The sequence below is a fragment of the Vipera berus genome (assembly GCF_964194415.1).
Source record: "Vipera berus genome assembly, chromosome: 3".
Lineage (NCBI taxonomy): Eukaryota > Metazoa > Chordata > Lepidosauria > Squamata > Viperidae > Vipera > Vipera berus.
This window is the reverse complement of record NC_138204.1, coordinates 110,237,076-110,256,668: the sequence shown is the minus strand read 5'-3', so window position 1 is coordinate 110,256,668 and position 19,593 is coordinate 110,237,076. Positions and strand designations below refer to the sequence as shown.

The window sequence follows — 19,593 nt, the reverse complement described above, 5'->3', positions numbered from 1 at the left end:
GGCTGGTGGGGAGGGGGGAAAGCTTCCTTTCAGCGGAGGGGAGAATGAGAAGCAGCCGGGCCTGCATTTGCTGCAGCCTGGAGAAAATGAGGAGCATCTATGCTGCGTCGTGAGAAGGCGTCTCTTTCACCCTGCAAAGAGGGGAAGAGTTAATTGCTGAAATCTCCCCTTGGAGGTTCCGCGGATCCCACGAGGTGCGTCAAGGAAGCGGGAAGTGGATTGAAAACCGGTGGCCTTCAAGGCACACGCATGCAACGAATAAGGGGAAAGGGTAGGGGGTCTCTAGAGAATATCTCCTGTGCCCACCTCTCTCCTCCGACGGGTGTACTTTTGCAACCTGAGCTCTGCTATGAATTGGGCCTTGGTGAGCAACAAGTTTCGGTTGGCCTCGGTTCCCTTTCCTTGTGTCCCGGCGGATCTGCTCATCGATTCTCAAGTCTTTTCTGATTTAAACGGGGGCGGACCTTTAGAAAGAGCCCTCCCAGGCACTGCTCGCCTTCCCGGAGGCGCCTTCCTAGAAGTGCCTTCCTAGAGGTGCGTCAACCTTGCTTCCAAGAGGTTGCTTCGGGGGCGGGGGGGGGGGAGGAAAGGGAATTCGGGAAACTTCTTCCTGGAGAAAGAGCCAGGGTTTGGCCTCTGTAAAAATTAGTTGCTTTGCGAGGACCGATTAAGCAAGCCAGGAATACATACCGGTACACGGTGCGGATGGGACCTTTCCGTTTTCTAGGCAGAAGGAGCCGCTTGAGACCCGAAGGACTTGGTCCCAGATTGGAAGAGGGTGCGGCGCTTCTTACAGACTGTCGCCCTGGAGAGGGGAGGACTTCCACCGCGGGCTGCCAGCCTCGCTAGTTTGTCTCAACGCCGTGGCCTACGGAGGGCCTCGCGGATGCGCTTTGGCCGGAAGGAGGGAGCGCCTTAGGGAACCTTGAGTCTTCCCAGACAGGCCCCGAGGGAGCCAAAGCGGAGGGCCTTTAGGTTCACTTCAGGTCAAGGGAAGGCTAGGCGGGGAAGGTTAGGCGGAGCATAGGTAAAATTACCCTCGACAGGTACCTTAGCGTCGCACCCCCTCCCCCCTTCTTTTCTGAAGGGCTTCGAGGGAGCCAGCCCTGCCCTCAACTGAAGGTCAAAAGGGCCGAGGGTCTCCTGGGTAACCACAGTGGCTCTGGGGCTTGGCCAGGATAGGTCAACTCCCCTCCTCCCCCCGCCTTGTGCTGCTTGGGTCTCTGAGCGCTCAGGATGGACTCACGAAGTTGGCCAGATCCTGCCCAGCAAGTGGTGCGAACACTTCCAGGCCGGCTCCCATTGCCTGTCTAGCTGGCCTGCCGCAGAGTCAGTCCCTTTGTCCGAATCTCCATCCTCGGCTGGCTTCCCTGGCTTTTCGGGTCCTTCTCTCGTCCCCCCCCCCCGATTCGGACGGCCTTCGCTGCACTGGATCGGGCGCTTTCACCGGGCGGTGCAGGCTCCTTGGCCGGGGAAAGCCGGGTGCTTCCCGTAGGCGTCCTTCTTCCAGAGGAGAGCACCCCGCAAGAGCTGGCTCCCTTTCGCTCCCAGTCCTTAGGAGTCGAGGGTCGCCTCCGTCGCACCGAGCGCCAGAGGTGATATGAGGAGCTACCACGAGAAGGAGGCAGGTTCTCTGGCCCCAGGAAGAGGGAGGCTGATTTTGGGTGGGGATCCCAGGCCCTCCCATCGTAAGCAAGGCAACCCCGTCCACCCTGCCCCCCCAGCGCCTTTTTTTCCCACCACCCCCTCCATTTCCTCCCAGGCAGGCTTGACTAGTCTTAGGGCACTTGCTGCTGATTTCAGAAGTTCCGTTGTGGAAACGGCAGGAAGGGCGACTTTCTAGCGGACCAGGCTGCCCGGGAAGGAACCTGGCCGGGTTCTCAGTCAGCCCAGTCACCGGCCTCAGCCCCAACCATTGCCCGAAAAGGGCCTGGCGGGCAGGTGAGGTTTTTTTTATTTTTTATTTTAATTCCATTTATATCCCGCCCTTCTCCGAAGACTCAGGGCGGCTTACAAGCTTAGCAGTAGCCTTCATTCTATGTATATGCCTGCTTATTAGGGCTTTCACACACACCCCAAGCGGCATTATTACAAAGTCAGCTTATTGCCCCCAACAATCTGGGTCCTCAGAGTTGGCCTGGGAACAGCCTTTCATTGGGCATCAACACCTTTGCGCCTCACCTAAGCTAGAACCTGACTTGTGTTGCGTTGGTTTCACACCTTGAGTGAAGTCAGCCATTTTGAACGAAGGCGTTGCGCCTTGTTAATGGCTGGTTAAGCAACCAGACTTGAAATACCTTGAGTTTTAGGACGATTTATGCCCTGACTTTTGCCTCCAAAATGCAAGGGTCTTATCCTAACCCCCACAAGTCTAGATTTTACTGGAAAGAGACTTCCGAGGGTTGGTGTCACCGCACTGTCTTGATGCGGCCAACCTCTTAGATAAACGGGAAGTTGTGAAACGCGTGAATTGGGAAACCCCGGTCTGGCATGATTTGGCGTGTAGACCAGAGATTGGCAGGAAGACTCTGTTTGTTGTTAACACCGAACCAGCTTTGTTTCTTCATATCTTTACCTCCTCCTGCTTTAATTTCTTTCTCCACACCCGGCATTTATTCCAATAAAGAATCCTTTCTTGATTTGCCTCTTGGTGGAAACCCGTCCTTACCTTCTTCTTAAAAATGCCACTCCAGGACAAATCCTTTTATTTTCTTGGAAACCAGTTTCCATTAAATTAGGTAGGAGGAACCGATTGAGGGCAGAAAGGCAACTCGGGGAACTCTCTGCAAACTATGTGCCCCAAATTTATAGCCTGGGTCACTGCTCGAGTTTGTCTAATGGAGAGTCAATTGGTTCCATTCAATTAGGCCTAGAATATATATAACTCAGAAAGTCCGTTAAATTCCAATTATCTAATCGCTGAAGCGTCTGCATTCTCACTTTTTCACCTGGCTCGCTTTCCACACCAGGAGCCATTTACTTTTTCTCTCCTCAGTTAACACTGGGATTCACATCTCTCTCTCTCTCTCTCTCTCTCTCTCTCTCTCTCCTCATATACATGCACACTTTTTGTACTTTTGCACACACAACCCAGTGTCAAGTTCAATGTGCCTAAGCATACTGATATCAGCACAAGAGCTGTTGGTAACTGGTATACTTTGCATACCTTTCACACCTTCGCAGCTTCTCCTTTTCTTTTTGACTATAAATGTGCAGACTGACAGCAGGAGTCCTGGAAAGACCGACGTTTTGCCTCTGTTTTGTTGGTTTGATGTGATATTTTAGTAGCAGTTTTTCTGCCTTTCTCTGCACCTTCATACCTTTTCACATACTATTTCTCTCCTTTAGCTTTCAAAGCTGCCCTGCCCGGTATAGCCATCTTGGTTCCCATCGGTTCTGGCCTTTCCCAATCCTTTCCCATGCAGGAGATGTGGGGCCCTCTGACGGGGCCCTTTCGTTGGTGGCTCCTCACTTGGAGGCACAGTCAGATATTTTCCTAATTATCTCTTCCTCTCTCCGTGGAAAAGGTAGAGAGAAAAGCCCAGCTTGGGTGTGCCAGGCCGTCATTTCCCAAATGGTGCTCCCAGTTTAGGAAAGGTTGGGTTGGCCGTCTAAAACATTTGGGGAACACATGGGAGAGGCGGGGCTTGGTGTGGGATGTCCATGGAGCTGTTTTAAGCTGCCAAGTGTCGCTGGAATAAGATCCCCAAAGCATCTCCTTACTTCGCAGAGAGGGAGTTGAGCATTGGAGTCAGTTTCCTTTCACCTTTTCTAATTACAGGAAGTAATCCTGGTTCAGAGCCCAGGATTGGTGGCCCCAAATCGAGCCTCTCTCTTCCTGATTTTCTTCGTCATTTATCTCTTTCTTTCCTTTTCCCTACGACGTATCTCCAAGGTAAACAGGCTGATTTGAACTAGAGGAACGAAAAGGCCTTCATGCGGAAGTCCAGCCTTTTTCCCCAGTTCGGAGCCCCCCCGGGGGGGGGGCAAAAGGCGCCACAATGGAGAGGTTCCCTTCCGAGGCAATTCTTCCCTTGGCACAACTGACCTCTGCTCTAATCCGCAGTAATTGCTGGAAGCCTAACTGAGACCCGGAAAATTTGTGGGAAATCAGCGAATGTTGCTTAAATGTGTGTGAGGCAATAAGGTATCCCTCTCCCCGAGGTGGGGTATAAAATCGATTGTCCTGCTTTCCCTCCCCCGCTGCTTCCCCGGGGTTTTCTCTCCAGAAAACCGAACTTGCACATGGTTTAGAAACGGAGCAAAGACAAGAGGGCTCCGTTTGCCATCCTCCAACTAAGCGAAACAATCGGCTGCGCTCCGTTTATTTTCTATTAGCGAAAACGAGGAGGGGGCTAAGAGCTGGAAGAAGCCGTGCTTAATAAGAAGCTGGCGATGCGTAATTTGCTTGATTTTTCCAGTCACATTTTTCTCCAACCGATTTGATGCAAATGTGCCTTAATTCGAGCAAAATGCCAAGTTTGCCCTCTGTGGAAAAACAGGGCAAGCAGGTGGGATGACTCCCTTGGTGATCCCCTGTTTTGCTGTAGATAAATTGCTTGGGGGAGGGGAGGGAGGGAGGAAGGTCTGAGAAAAGCCACCTTTTGCGGTCGTGGGATCGAATAGATTCATTCACCTAAGGCGCTAAACTACGATGTCATTTGCTTGCTGTAGGCTCAGATATGAAAATCCGAACATCATGATCTATCCCAAAAACTCAGTTTGAGTGAAGTCTGATTGGGCGAGATATGTAAATGTGTCCACAGGCTTCAATTCTAATTACACACTTTCCGGGAAGGACACATGTACATAGTTCAATTGTTCTCTCCGATGAAAAGCTCATTTCTTCTCCACCTTGGTGGGTAGAGGCATAAGTGGACTAACAGTTTTACAATTTCAGATAGATTCAGTCTCTTCTTCAACCCTTCTATTCCTCCAAATAGACTTCGGTGTGGAACCCGGATTTCAGCTTAAATATCTCCTCCTTCTCTTTCTTCCAATTTGATAGGAAGGCGAATTTCAACAGATTAGATTCGAAACAAAGGCTGCTCCCGGGTTCACCACAGCTGGGATCTGCCTCTGTCTTTTAGGAATAGCTTTCCGAGTTTCAAAAGGATTCGGATTAACCGAAATAGCTGCCGTGCTCTTCTCTGCTTCCCTGACCAAGTCTTGAATCGGTTTTATCTCGTTTCGGTTGTACTAGTTTCCGCAATTTATTTAACCTACAGTTCCCTAACATCTGCTGGTTAGGGCAGTGAATAGTTACAACTCAGGTAAAGCAGCTTAGAGTTACAAAAACCAAACATCAGAAGCAAAAGATTAAACAAAGAGTGAAGGACGTAATCATGGAAAGAAAGGCAGGTAGAAGGAAAGCACTCAGCACATACCTATTTAGGCACATACTTTTTTTTAAAAAAATGGTATGAAACGACAGAATACATACGGTCTTACATGCGCTTTTTGCAAGTTTTTATTGCGCCGTCATGCAAGCGGATCGGGCCAGTTATGTAGATGGGGTGTGCCTGTAAGTGCAGGTCCCGTGTTAAACGCGGGAAAGATCACGGTCGCGGGGGGGGGGGGCTGCGGCCCGTCACATCCCGGAGGCTTTGCGTGCTTAGCTGCGTGGTGTTTTTTAGGAAAAATCGGGGGCTTCTTTGGGGTTGCTTGCAATCGTTTTCTCCTTCTTGTAGAGTTCACAATGCTTTGTCTAAAATCGCAACTCCAATTAGAGTCTGGGGGAACAGCATGAAATTGCATTTCTAACCTTAAGCAAAATACTGATCTGGCATGTCCGCCGAAATGTGCTTTTCCTCCCTTAGATTAGACATTAGTGTATTTTAATTTCATTTGGGACCTTTACCGACACAGTAAGAGTAGCGGAAGGAGGGGGAAGTTATCTTCAAAATAAAGAAACGTGGAAATAAATTGCTGGCATATTTTTAAAGATATGCTAATCTTCATCTTTCTCACCTTTTGTTTGGGAAAAGCTACAGAAAAAGATAATCGCTCGAATTTAATTATCGAGACCAAAACAAATAAAAAAACCCCTTGTATTTTCAAAGCTATAGTTCGGAAGCATAAACATTACAATTAAAACACATTCTTTTTGAAAGTCATATTTGCGGGGTGGTGGTGGAATATACACTGTATTCAATTATTGCTCGGTGTGTCAAAGAGATTGTGAGTCTCTCCCAAAAACAACGAAACAGCCCTTCATCTCTCCCTCATCCCCAGGCGAGGCGAAAGAATCCCAGCCACGTTGCATCTTTGCTTGCGCCCTGTCCTTTGCAGGTGATGCTGGCGGGCGGATTTGGGAAGGGAAGGGAAGGGTCTCGGAGGCCCGACCCGTATCCAGGGATCGGCCCTTCTTCGAGGCCCTTTAATTCCGCTGAACTTAATTCTCTCTTGCAGACGAAGGGCTCCCGCCAATTCATTCTCTTGGAGAGGAGGAGTGCCTTTCCGTTCTGGTTTCGGTAGAAAGAGCCCGAGTGCCTGGCTCCCTCCTTCCCAGCTTAGCCCTCGCTGAGATGGGCGGAACAGCGGGGCGGGCGAGCTCCAGGAGGCGAGTACGCCGATCCACTTCGAGGGGGTCAGGACGGCGGGTCGAGCGGCGCCTCTCGAACCGCCCGTTGCTTCTGGGGGATGCTCGAGGGAGCCCTAGAAGGGGCAGTTCCCGCCACGCCGGGGAAGGAGAGCAACTTGGATTAGATCTCCCAGGAGTGGAGCGCAACCGAGACGCCGTCCTGCTCCTTCGGCGGTAGCCCGGAGGGGACGGCAACCCTGCACGCTTCGCACGCTCGGAAGCGGGTCAGGAGCCGCCGAAACCTCCCCGCTGCTTTTCTGCCCCGCCGCTCCTCTGGAGGCTCGGCCAGGCAGGCCCGTTTTTCCAACCCTCGTGGGAAGCCGGGTTCGCCTTCTTAAGGAAAGGCCGGAGGGGAAAGGAGCCGCCGGAGGTTGTGGGGGAAAAAACAACAACATCAACAAAACCCTGCCCGCCTTCACTTCTGACAGGCGGGCAGATCTCGCGGGGTGGAAGTCCGTTCGTAAAACGCCAGGGAATTCGAATAGATTTGTGCTTCGGGGCCGAGAGACTGAACGCCGTGGAAAGGGAAGAGGCGGCTTGCCGAACCCCCCCCCCCGACCCCCTCCGGCTCCGGGGAAACTATTCCGCGAGGCTCGGACGAGAGGCCGGCCTTCCCTTCTAGCCAGTCCCGCGAGGCTGAAGCAAGGCGGCGTTCAGCTCCGGTAGGTGGCCATTTGGAGGAGCGCCAGGGCGCGCGGCAGGCGGTGCGCGGGGGCGGGCGACGGGGGGGGGGCGTCCCTTCAGGGCGAAACGAGGTGATGCTGCCCCCGTTCGGAAGCGCCCCAGAAATTCGAAGCGAAGAGAGACGAGGCCTTTGGGTGCTTTTTCCCCCTTTGGTCTCCTGCGAGGTGTTTTGGGCCCAGTGAGGCCTAAGAGGACCGAGATCCTCCGCTTTGCTAGAGAGAGCAGCACTTGCTTCTCTCCTCTAAGGTTTAGTGCAGGGGTCTTCAAACTTGGCCCTTTTATGACTTGTGGACTTCAACTGCCAGAATTCCTCAGCCAGCTTTGCTGGCTGAGGAATTCTGGGAGTTGAAGTCCACAAGTCATAAAAGGGCCAAGTTTGAAGACCCCTGGTTTAGTGGGTTTAATGCTCGGCTCCTCCAACGTGCCTCCGTCACTTGACCTGAATTCAGCCATCTTCACCTTTTGATGTGTGTGTGCGCGTGTTTCCAAAAAACAAACAAACTTGTTTTTTGTTCTAAAGTTTTAGTCTCTTATTGAAGAAGAGAACCAGCCAAAACAGACCATGAAGCAGATGAGATGAGGAAACAATAATTATAACAATTACCGCCTCCCAATTCCCTCTTCTTTTATTGCAACAAGGTCTATCCCAAATTCAACAAATAATCTACAGCAGAGCCTAACAGTAGCCAACGAATCAAAAAGAGATTACTCAAGAGTTGGTCTGTAGAGTTGGTTTTTTGTTCTCAGAACAAGGAGAAGAAAGACAAATCAAGATCAATTTCAATAAATCTTGCCCTCTGGTGAGAGTAGAGGTATCACACCCGAAGTGGTTTGAAAAGCATGCAGGCTTGTTTCCTAGAGAAGTCATGCTCAGCCTAATGAAAGAGATCACTCACTGATTGTCAAAAATTTGTCATAAGTAGTTTTGAGTTGATCTATGCTATCAGAATCTTAACAAAGAACACATACCTTATATACGTTTCTATAAGTTTCTGAATATTGAATGATGAATTTGCTTCATTTCCATTTTCTATATCTTTAAGAATAACTATTGTAATTTGGGTGTATGGAGGATCAAACAATACATTTAGGCATTTTTTTTCATGACTTTGTGGCGGCTTTCTAATTGCTGTTGCAATTGTATGAACAGGTCCTTAAGCTCAGTTTAGTGGTTTTTGGATCAGAGGCATGATTCAGTGGTGCAGATTATAGATCAATTTTAGATTAGCTTTCTTGCATTTATTCTCTTTGTCCAGCAAAAATAAACTATCTTGGGGAAAAACTGTATTGTATTGGAACAAATATGATTTTATTGTAGGAAAAAAACTTTTAAAAACAAAATGAGCACATAAAACCATTTATATCTCAGTTACCTAATTTAAGGCAATAATATAAAATCAGAAGAAAGAAAGAATGCTGAAAAGACCAGCACTAACACCCTTGTAACTAGGTATTTTTGATAAAGTCAGTATAAATTTACACCATATCAAATGAATCCTGTGGTCTTTCCTGTAGTACTTTAGTCCTTTAAGTGAATTAACATTTGCTTGAGTTTCAGGGCCTGTGTGGAAATTTCTCACAGACTTTTCCCTCCAATCCCCTCTAATTAACCTGAGGTTCAGTCTGTTCAGAGATTTCCGAGGTGGATCATATTTGAAGCCCAAAGAAGCTGATCCATCATGCTGTGATGGTTTATTTGGACCTATCCTTGAAATCAAATGATGGAGACTGACATAAATGTTTTCCTGAGCTTGTTTATAAGTCTAGTGAATGGTGTCTGGTAGATCACTTCTGCTTTTCTCCACAATTGTGGCTACAATTTTTTTATTTTTTTAAAAGGAGAACAAGGAACAAATTTCAATTTATGTATTCACTGTGGGTTGATACACCTGAGAAAAAAATTGCAGTTAAGAAAACCACTCTTGGACTCAAAAAGAGTCCTCCTAAAATAGTATAGAAATTATTATTGCCTTTGCTGTTGTTAATATAATGAATACACAAATCCATTTCTTTAGTCCATGCTTAAAAATGGTGACTAGTTTTGTATCTCATAATATTTAACACAAGACATATTCCTGATGAATAATCTTACAAATGACTTGATATACTATTACTGGTCCCTTTAACTACTACACATCACTGAATCTCATTAGCATTGATAGAAAAGCAAACATTAATTACCTAGGGTTGTTATTATTAACTATTGTATTTTATTTACATTTAAATTAAAATGAGGTTTGACTGAGATTTAGCTGGTTTTTTTGTGCTGTCCCAGCCACTTCTTGACTAATAAATAAAATAAAAAATAATATCTCTTGTCTTGAAGTCAATGGCCAGGTGCAGAACTAAGTCTGAAGAAAGATTAAGTTCCCTATTTTTTTCTTTCAAAGCACAAATACATGCAAAATGAGACAGGTGACTATCCACAATGAAAACACTCATCTCTTCTTTGTTAGTGATACGGTGCAATTAATTTTGAAACAACCTGGTGACAAACTTTCTGTGTTTATCTTTAAGTAACCATCTATAGGATTGTATTGTATATACATTGATTGGGTACAATAATCATGCAGTTTTTAAAAAAAATCTTTTGAATACATTATATTTTTATGTTTTTTAATGTATCTACATAGGTATGTGAATCTGCAATTAGTTTGGAAGGACATCCATCTTCTTGCAAAACTATGGGATTGTAAAATAATTCTTTCAACTGAGGGATTGGATGAGGTGTGGGGGATATTTAATTATTTATATATATTTATATATCAAATGTGTAATGGTGTTGCTTGTTGTTACACTAAAGCATATTGTAATGTATATCATTTCACAGACTTTTCCTCAGAGTTTATTAAACTTTTACTCTTTTGTATGTATCCCTGACTAATCTAATTATTTGAAATGTTACTTTTATTATCTCTACCACGGTTCCCTGAAATCTCATTATTTATATGTCTTTACTTTATAGGGAGTTAACTGAACAGTTTGCCTTATTTATGTTTAAAAAGGCATTTGAAGAACTCTTTCACAGGGAGAGGGGAAGGAAAATTTTAAATTGGCAAAACATGCATATATATTACACATCAGCCAAATGGTCAGTTTTGTCCATTTTTTTTATTCATGTTCACTCATGAAATTTCCTTGATTATTGACTATTATGTGATCTCTCATTAACCTGTATTTTTTAAAAAAGTAAGTATTTTACTAATTGGGGGATTATCATTAATAGCAATAGCAATAGCACTTAGACTTATATATCACCCCAAGGTGCTTTACAGCCCTCTTTGTGCAGTTTACAGTGTCAGCAATTGCCCCCAACAATCTGGGTCTTCATTTTACTCAACTCAGAAGGATGGAAGGCTGAGTCAATCTTGAGCCCAGTCACGACCCGGCTGTGGGCAGAGTTTGCCTACAATACTGCATTCTAACCACTGTGCCACCAAGGCATTTTAATAGTGAATTTATTTACATATCAATTTACTCCCAAATAGAATTTTATACTTGCATATTTCCTTACCAATAGTGTTTCATCTTTCTTAATTCTCCATAGCCTGTTTTGGTTCAGTTTCTCTAGAACTCACCTCTTCTGTTTAAAGTCAGAGGGAGTGATGAAGGGTAGGAAGGGATGTTTGCCAAGCATGGCATTGAACCTCCAATTCTGAAAGTTGGAACCTTTTTTCAGGGACTCTTTCCATTTGTTGAAGCAGAATTTGTGCCCCATTGTTAACTGATCTGTAACAGAGCCAAAAGCCATGTCACTGCTTTTCTCCTAGATATCTGTCTCATTTCATTGTCTCCTAATTCCCACCTCATCACGTTTTCACATCCCAAATGTAAGAACTTTGTCATCTTGATTCTGCTTTCCTAAAGCATAATAAACTTCAACACATGCCATGGGTTTCTAGAAAAAAAAGGTGTGGTCCATGTATTGGTACACAGTGCCCAAATTATACAGTAACCAGATTTTTGAAACTGCATGAAATCTCAAGATAGATAAATAAGCAGTCTGATACTTTGCACACTCCCCCAAATCCTATTGATTATGCATGCTCGACCCCTTAGGAGGGGGGATTAAAGTACCTGTGTAAGGAGAGGGGGGGAAAGCAAACAACAACAAACCCAACCCCAAGCAGATGACTGCTTTGTACTGTGTTTAGTCTCTTACTGAAACAAAAAGCAAAGAGAGACTTCTCTCTGGTCTGTTTGGGGAACGACAGAGAAATCCAATGTTTCTGTTGCTAATAAACTTTGGTCAGCTTTCCCCCTGTTCTCTTTGCCTAAGCTATTGCACATTCAGAAGTCTCTCACTAAGAAAGGAAGGCAGAGAACAGATCCACAAACTCATACAAATTAATTGGGCTGCATTTTATACCAGAGTTAGAAGAGTTCTGAAGCAGAAAGATGTCTGTCTGGAAGAACTCCACGACTATATAAAATCAGGAATGTAAAAGAAGAAAGTGCCATCATGTGACAAAGTCTGTAAACTAATAAAAGATGGCTGATCCTGGATTCTGCCCTAGATATACGAGAATATTCAAGATGGACAGTGTTTAATATTCATATCTTATGTATACGTAGGGGTGTAGGTCTATACATAGGTTGTATATAGTATGTATATGTTGTATATAGTATGTTTAAGTGTGTGTCATGTATGTGTTCTCTTTGAGAGCGGGCAACTAAATTTCATTTTTGATATGTGCCGTTGAGCCAAATGTTTATAATTCAAAAACAGCTGTTTTCTTGGGGTCCAAACTGCACCTCTACCCACCCTACCAAAGGACACTTAGCTGGCATTGGGGTCCGCATCAATGGCATTTGGTGCTCGTGGTTGAATTGTTTCTTTTCAATAGACAAACTCTGAATGTAATGCTGGAAGGGCTTTGGGGAAACTCCCATGGCTTTGAGAATGAGTTGCACCTCATTCTTTTCATATGAGGCAAGATGAGCAATTAATCCTTCGTTGCTTCAGAGGCAGGTGCAAAGCCACAAGTTAGCAGGAGGAAGGCTGCCTGTTTATTATGGCATTAGTATTATGCAAATGAACAAGCCCGTCTTTGGAATCAGTATGAAGTTGCTCATGATCGCTATTAAAGGAAGGTGACTGTGTGGGGACTGTGGCATGATACATTGTCTTGGTTTTAGGAAAAGTTCACTTGTTAGTATGTTTTCAAGTGATAGTAATGAAACAGCAAGAAATATCTTAGCTTGACCTTCTAGAACCTTTCTGAAATTTCAGGTTAGGGTCTCTGACTCTTTTTTTTTCTTACAGAAACAGGAATATATGGAGATTGCATTGTGGATGGCAGCCAACTATTCCAAGGTTCTAACTGAAAGTATTGGGATGACTGACAGATAACCAGGGGAGAGGAAAGGCCCCTTAAAATAATCTGAATCTTAATTTTGGTAGAGGCAGTGCTTAATCATTTCAATATATTCCAACATTTCAACTTAAGGTTTTCTTGTTGTGTGTTTATTATATAAGATCCTCAAGCCCTCTTGAGCCTCTCCTGGACAATCTGCTCCAGATTTTGCCCTGTGTAGTGCATCTAGAATTTACTGGTTGTACTTTTTAATCCTGTTACATTATTGATCAGAATCATGGTATCAGTCACCATCAACATTAAGCTTATGGCATGGTTGGCAGAGGGAAGAATCAGTATTCCCATTGTGAATCCACCCCAGAGTAAAAAAGAGTGTGCTGTATTGTTGAAAGGAAAGATTTTCTAGATGAAGATTTGGCTGAGTTGTGGATTAGAGGTCTTTAGGTGCCCATATTTTAAGATGGAGATTGCTTTGGCTTGTTGCTTGTTCTTGAATTTAGCAATTAATCATAGCAATTCTGTCTCTCATTGTTAATAAGTGTTCATTTAGCTAACCTCCTCTTCTAGGGCACAGAGGGAATCCCCACCCCACCTAATATCTTTGCAATGCCAGCTATTACTTTTACCAAGTGTAATAGTGTAATAATCCAAATCATAAAGAATCTATATTGGCATCAGGTAGCAAATATGAGAGTAGGCCAAAAATACTCAGCTGATGCAGAAATACGAAGAGGGGTCAGACAGGGATGTATTCTGTCTCCATTGTTGTTCAATATCTACTCTGAGTCAATCTTCAACGAGGCACTGGAGAACATTGATGCTGGCATCAAAGTAAATGGTGTTTGGATCATCATCAAACATTTAAGATATGCTGACAACACAGTTCTGCTTGCCAGTAAGCATGAAGACCTTCAGCTCCTCATCAACAGAGGCACAGAAATATCTGAAAAATATGGCTTGAAGCTTAACACCTCGAAAACCAAGATCATGGTTGTCAGTAAACAACCCGTTAATTTAGCACCAATAAATTTGGAAGGAATACCATTAGAAAAAGTTGAAAGGATCACGCACCTCGGTTCTAATTTACATGAAAGCTGGGACATGACCATTGAAGTAAAGACAAGAATAGAGAAAGCTCAAACAGCATTCTTCAAAATGAAAAAGGTCCTCTGCAGTCACGAAAATCAGGCTTGTCAGATGTTATATTTTTTCTATCCTGCTCTATGGAGTAGAGAATTGGTCTCTGACAGAAGGCTACCTGAAGAGACTAGAAGCATTTGAAATGTGGATTTACAGGCGGCTGTAACATATAAGCTGGGTTGACAAGATCAGAAATGAGGAGGTGATAAGCCGCCTGGGAAAGCCAAGGGAAATCATCAAAACAATTAAAAAATGAAAGTTAGAATATTTCAGATATGTGATGCGACACCCAGAAAAATACGGCATACTCCATTTAATCCTCCAGGGAAAGATTGAAGGCAAACGAGGTCCAGGCAGAAGAAGAACATCATGGCTTCAAAATCTAAGGGACTGCTTTGGACAAAACTCAGCAGCACTTTTTCATGCAGCTGCTGATAAAAATAGGATCGCCAACATGATCGCCAATGTCCGATAATGGATATGGAAGAAGAAGAAGAAGAAGAAGAAGAAGAAGAAGAAGAAGAAGAAGAAGAAGAAGAAGAAGAAGAAGAAGAAGAAGAGTAATAGCGCTGCTATTTAAACCCTCTGCTTCATGCATTCAAAACTTAAAAGTATGTTAAAAGTACCACATTTAAATAAGGAAAGCAATTCTCAGGAAATATTTGATATTTTTAGGAGAGAGTTTCACAATCTATCTGCTTTAACCCAACAGTCCTTTAATTGCTTCTATACTTTGATCTTCCAGTCAGAGGTGACATATTTTTCTTTGAATTATGGACATCTGCCTAATGGAAAAATTACAGAAGCATATCTGCACTGACTTGGATGAAACTAGGATAATAAATTAAGAGTATCATTGCCCTATAACCTATCTTTGTTTCATGTATGAATCCTAAAACTGAATTTAGCTAGGGCATTCTATCAGTGACATTATGAATTGTGTTGCTATTGTTATTAGTGTGCTTTTGCAGGATGCTAAGCCTTTATACAAGTCAGGGATTATGATTACAGCCAGATAAAATCTGGAAAGTTATTTTTGTCACCTATAGTGGAAATGGGCAGAAATGGAAGCACAGCATGCCCAGGCAACATTGCTTTTCTGTTACAATACTCCAGCTTTAAGGGTTGCTAATGACTTTTAAAATGTGGCATTTTATTTTCATTTGCTCATATATATATATACACGCATATACGCATACACAAACACACACACACACACACACACACACACAGATGGTTTTTATTTTATTGTTGCAATTTTTATTGGCGCTCTATAAATCCTACCATGAGGCATCATTTCAGGTAGCAAAAGCTTAGCATTATGCAGCACTCACAGGTTCCTGACAAGTTCCTCTGTTGGAATCCAAAAACTTCAGCCTCCATTGCATTCTGTACTGTAAACAAATTTGCTTTCAGATATGACTAGGGATATTTGACCTTGCTTTTACTCATGACATGCTTATCAGAATTGAGACACCCTACTCCATCAAGGGCACTTTGCTGGGAAAATTGGCATCCAAAATATGTTAGTTTCCTCCTTTAAATTTCTGGGAGTCTACCTCTGTGAAGATCTGACCTGGAAAGTTAATACAACCCAGGTGGCCAGAAAAGCCCAACAGAGGCTTCACTTTCTCAGGGTCTTGCAGAAGAACAGGGTAGAACAACGGCTAATGACCCTTTTTTACCGGTCTACTATAGAGAGCGTCCTCTCGTATGGTATTGTGGTTTGGTATGCTGGTCTGACAGCCGCGGATAGGAAAGCATTACAGAGGGTGGTGAGCACAGCACAAGACATTGTGGGCTGTTCCCTGACACCCCTGGATGACATCGCCAGGGCTCGCTGCCTTGGAAGAGTGAGGAAAATTCTCAGGGATGACTCATACCCTGGACGGTATCTCTTTACTCTCCTACCATCGGGTAGGAGATATAGGAGTATAGCCAGCCGTACGAACAGGCTGAAAAACAGCTTTTATCCATGGGCTGTCAGGCTTTTGAACGGGAAATAATTTTTATAAATTTTATGCGAGGCCGGTGTGTTGTGCAATTAGTTCAAGATGGAGGGTTTGTTGTCACTGTGAGTTGGGGGGTGGGGACACGAAGGGAGGCTCAGCCAATCTCAATGTATACATGGTTGTACTTTGACAATAAAGGTTCATTCACTCATTCACTCATTCATTCATTCATTCATTCATTCATTCATTAATGTGACTTGAAACTTACATCTTAAAATAAGGGATAATCTGAGCAGTTGGAGTGAGACAAGATGTTCTTCTGATGAAAGAGCAAGGAAAAGTAAGCTAAAAACTAGGGAAAGCATATTTGAAGTGAAGAACCAATGGGATAAAATAAATGCTTTTTTTCAAGGAATATTTCCTTTGATTTTTTTTCTGTCATTAAATATTCTGTAATTTAACACTTCATATAATTTTATTTTAAATTATAAAAAAGGTAAAATAAAAGAATATATTTGGACAAATTAAGAACATAAAAACAAAATAATATCCATATTATTAAACAATACTAATGATAAAAATAATAAAATATAATAAAAACTAATAAAAATACCATAAAAACAAACTAATATTAATATCCTTCTATAATTCATTCATAAGCTAGATGAAACTTTTTAGTCCCGTATTTGTTCTGAATATAATCTATCCATCTTCTCCAGACCGAAATGTATCTTTCTTGTGAATGATCCTTCAAATAAGCAGAAATCTTAGCCATTTCTGCCAAATTTGACACCTTAAGTGACCAATCTTCTATAGTAGGCAAACTATCTTTCTTCCAATATTGACCTACCAAGAGCCTTGCTGCTGTTATCAAATTCAACATCAAATTTGTTTCTTTAGTATCACAATCTATAACAATACCCAATAAAAACAATTGTGGAGAAAATTTTATCTTTCTCTTAAAAATCTTTTGAATATTCCACCAAATTTTAATCCAAAAAGCTTTAACATTTCTACAAGTCCACCATATATGATAATAGGTAGCATCCAAACTACCACATCTCCAACATTTGGGCTGTAAGTTAGGATACATACAAGACAACTTTTTAGGATCCAAATGCCATCTATAAAACATTTTATAAAAGTTTTCTCTTAAATTTTGAGCCTGAGTAAATTTCACATTTCTAACCCAAATTACCTCCCATGTATCCAATGAAATTGGTTCTTGAATATTTTGAGCCCATTTTATCATACAATCTTTAACTAATTCTGTTTCAGAATCCAATTCTATTAAAGTATTATATATTCTCTTTATATGCGCTCGGTTTTGATCTTTAATTTGTTTTACCAAATTTTCATGGAACATAGTTGACTTAGAGATGTAGACACTATGTTGCACCTTGCTTTATGTGTCCAAATTGTTTCAGGCATATTGTTTTAATTACTGTGTTTCAATACATGATTGATTTTATTGTTTAATTTATTACTATTATTTATTGTTTGGTCATATTTCAAGTAACATGATGATAGAGATTACAGCATGACCATTCTATTCCCTACCTCCATAATGATAAGGACCCTGTAGAAATGTGAGAGTCACGTTATAATGTCTATGAAAGTTTTAACATTCTAAGTATTATATGAATGCTAAATTGCTATAAATAAATAAATTTAAATCTTAGGGTAAATAAATTAATCTACGGTTCCATACTGCTCTAATTTCTAACTTGCAATACTTTAATGATGTCATTAAAATACTCTACTTCCCGTTGTGTACGCAACAACTTCCTGTCACTGACTGGGACAAGTCATTCCCAACTTTGGCTCCAGCTCAAGGAGCACCGTCACTTCCTTTAAGCCGTACTTTTGGATGATGTTCAAGTTCTGCCCATTTGAGTGACATTGCTGTTTCTATGGTAACTAATGCACTTCACGAAGAAACCATTATTGGATTTTCTTTTCTTTTAAAAAGAGGAACTAAAATTGGTGGCATAAACAAAATGTGCAATGTCAGTGATGCTATAAGGTTTTCATTGCCACTTATGGGGAAGAGCTGTATAACTCACTGACATTTTGGGAAGCCCTTGCAGTCTTAATGAAGGGAAATAAAACATTGATAGAGCGGAATTCTGCATTAATTATGATAGTCACCATATTCCTCATCGAAATACATGAGGGGGCCCCCAAAATTAGGAAGTGTGCATAACTTGCAATCTCCTTTCTCCAGGGTCTGCAGAACAGTAAGAGAAAATTGCACCATCTAATGAGTGAGTTCATGTCTATTTTCCAGGGGTGGTGGGTTTTTTTTTATTTCCCAGCAATTTGACTGACTATATCTTCTTTCCAAATTTAACCATACTTTTAGTTATGGCCTTTTTACAATATTTCTATCTATCTCTCAGTCCCCAGAATGGCAACTGGCATTCTTTCCTGAGATTTTTGAACCCCTTCCTAAATTGATGAGTGAGCCATTGGTGACTTCACCAATCACTAGAAGTCTTTTTCGTTATATGGACAGGTTAAATAAAAAGACCATAAAGAAGGTGGACGGAAGAAAGTGCAAATCACAAACAAATTAAAGGAAAACCCCCAACTTTCATCTAGAAAGCATGTCTTCAAATTATAACTTATGTATATTTTGATTTCTGTTCTTTTCCTGTCTACTTGGGCTCTTATATTTCCTTCCCTTCCTCCTCTTTTTTTCATTGTGTATTTATTTATTTATATGACCCTGTTACCACATTGTTACCAAGATATGCTTATATTTCTTTTTAAAGCCATTTGCTAATTGAGAAGCCGCTAACCACCAGTTGGTCAAAAGTCTTGACAATCATGAATATTGTGTGCCTGGAACCCAAAAATAGTCAAAGCAGAGCTTTGGTTGGACATAGAACAGACACCCTGAGTTGAGGAAACCAGAAAGGAAAGAATAAATACTTCCAAAATTTCAAAGTTTCTGTGTCACTTTCAAGAGCTTAATTAATATCTCCTGGATAAAATGCTTAAGACTCTAAAAGCAAAGTAGAGGTGAGAGGGGTCAAGAGTCACAATTCACAGGTAGAATTACAAAGGCAGGTATGTGCAAAATTGAAACAGTGTTGAAGTGCGTATAGCAACCCTATCTTTTCTTGTTACAATATTCTGTATATTTTCCAGCCTAGAAGGAAAAGTTGACGGCACCAGGGGGGAGATGTAAAGGAGAACAGAGAACAGAGATAGCCTTGAAGAAAGAATTCAACAGGCATTAGTTAAATACTAACTTAGTACTGGGGGGAGGAGTGAGTGAGAAAGAAACTCAAGATTTCTCCACCTTGATTTTCTTTGATGTAAGAAGGGGGGGGGGGGAAGAATACAGATCAGACTTTCAAGATTCTGTTATTACATGTGGCAGCAATAAAGTGCTAAAATAGTGTTCGAGGAATTTATTTCTTGACCTGGCCTAACTCTCATTGCTGATAGAAGAAAAAGTGAGTTGTTGGTAACTCCCTCCAGTTTGGCACTTAGCTACTAGAGACACAACAGATATTACAGAACCCAGCTGCAGGCAACAACCTGGATGAATGTATAGCAGCAGAGCCTTTTGCCAACCCAAGGAAGGATGACCAGGAGTCTAAACTATTAGGAAAATGGCCTTAGTGTGTTTCAGTACTTAGGTCCATCATATGGTCCATCAGTGCAATAAATATAGGCATGCAAAGTACACATGAATGTGGATAGTAAAGGATGGAAAACAGGAAAAATCCCTGTGAAACATTTTTAGTATGCAAAAGACCCCTGTATCTCAGAAGAGTGGTTGACACAATCAAGGAGAAGGATAGAAGCAATGATTAACAGTTTAAAATAGAGGCCAGCATATGGCACTGTAATTTATTTCATTTCTACAAGATTAAAGCACATTTTAAAATATTTAATGAGA

The 19,593-nt window shown here is 42.4% G+C and overlaps 1 protein-coding gene across 1 annotated transcript in view; it reads left to right on the top strand.

Annotated features, from left to right (window-relative positions):
* Positions 1–19,593, top strand: part of LHX4 (LIM homeobox 4) — a gene marked incomplete at both ends in the record, with an annotated part of 59,638 nt that overhangs the window by 723 nt on the left and 39,322 nt on the right. The gene's annotated exons all lie outside the window — the stretch shown is intronic.